Below are 1,707 nucleotides of genomic sequence, written 5' to 3'. Positions count from 1 at the left end.
CACATTATTTTAACGACTCCATACTAATCTTCCATGCCCATTTTGCAGAGGAAATAGGTAGGAAATTTTTGTTTTGTGTCTCTATTCCTGGAACATGACAAACATTCCACGTTAGGGCCTTTTCCCCTTGACTTTGTCCCTCTCCCTCCACCTTCCCATTCAGTGCTAAGAGCAAATGCCATTTCTTCAAAGCTTTACTGACCACCCAATCTAAGACACCCTCCCTCTACACATTGTATTTTTTTTAAAAAAATATCTTTAGGGTTTCCCTGGTGGCGCAGTGGTTGAGAGTCCGCCTGCCGATGCAGGGGACACGGGTTCGTGCCCCTGTCCGGGAAGATCCCACGTGCCGCGGAGCGGCTGCGCCTGTGAGCCATGGCCGCTGGGCCTGCGCGTCCGGAGCCTGTGCTCCGCAACGGGAGAGGCCACAACAGTGAGAGGCCCGCGTACCGCAAAAAAAAAAAAAAAAAAAACTTTATTGGGGTATAATTGCTTTACAATGGTGTGTTAGTTTCTGCTTTATAACAAAGTGAATCAGTTATACATATACATATGTTCCCATATCTCTTCCCTCTTGCGTCTCCCTCCCTCCCACCCTCCCTATCCCACCCCTCCAGGCGGTCACAAAGCACCGAGCCAATATCCCTGTGCCATGCGGCTGCTTCCCACTAGCTATCTACCTTACGTTTGGTAGTGTATATATGTCCATGCCTCTCTCTCGCCCTGTCACAGCTCACCCTTCCCCCCCCCATATCCTCAAGTCCGTTCTCCAGTAGGTCTGTGTCTTTATTCCTGTCTTACCCCTAGGTTCTTCATGACATTTTTTTTTTTAAATTCCATATATATATACACATTGTATTTTATTTTGTTCATAGTACTATCTCAAATTACCTTGCTCATTTATCTGTTTCCTTGTTATGACCTGCTTCCACCACTAGACTTTCAAATCCAAGGAGCAGGAATTTTACTGAATAAATATTTATGGCATCAATGCAAACAGTGGAGCCTGAGGAGGAGCCAGTACTTTTAGGCTCGGCTGCGTAAAAGCAACAGTTCCTTTTGAATCCGAAAGTGTGATCCTGGGAAGTAAGAGACACCCCTCAACAGACCTGTGACTTACAGCACCTCACTCATTTTCAACTGGGATTCCTCTTCTGTGAAATGAGGAGGAAGGCCCTTTTGGTTCATTGCCACCCACTGGGACTCTACCTAGACAAACGTACCTTAACGGCCTGCGTGAGAATGCGAGGGAGCAGGAAAAGTCGCTCAGCAGCAGAGGAGGAGAGGGGAAGGGAGGGGAGGGAACTGCGGGCTTGGGAGGAGGAGAGGGGGACCTCTGACGACCCAGGGAGCCGAGGGGCACGGGTGGTGGCGAGGGGGCAGCAAGTGGGAGCCAAGCGGAGTACGGCGCTGGGGTTGGGAGAGGCCCCGGGCGGGCGCTGTCGATCCCCTGGGACTGGGCAGGACGGGGCGGGGCACTGACAGGTGCGAGGTGTGGATCTGAGGGAAGTGGGGGGCATTCAGAGGTCACGGAGGAGGGCCCCCAGAGGCGGAGGAAAGCAAAGGGGATGCGGGGGGAGCTGGCGGGTGGGGAGGAGGCGCGGAGGGCCGCGGGCTGCGTGGGGCGGCCGAGTCGCTCGCAAGGGTCGCTGCTGGAGTGCCGAGGGGGCGCGGCTTGCGCGGGCCGGGCGGGATCAGGCGCGGGGG

This window comes from Grampus griseus, assembly GCF_964374135.1.
Source record: "Grampus griseus genome assembly, chromosome: 6".
In the NCBI taxonomy this organism is placed as follows: Eukaryota; Metazoa; Chordata; class Mammalia; order Artiodactyla; family Delphinidae; genus Grampus; species Grampus griseus.
The sequence above is the reverse complement of the archived record's forward strand: the minus strand, read 5'-3'. Positions refer to the sequence as shown.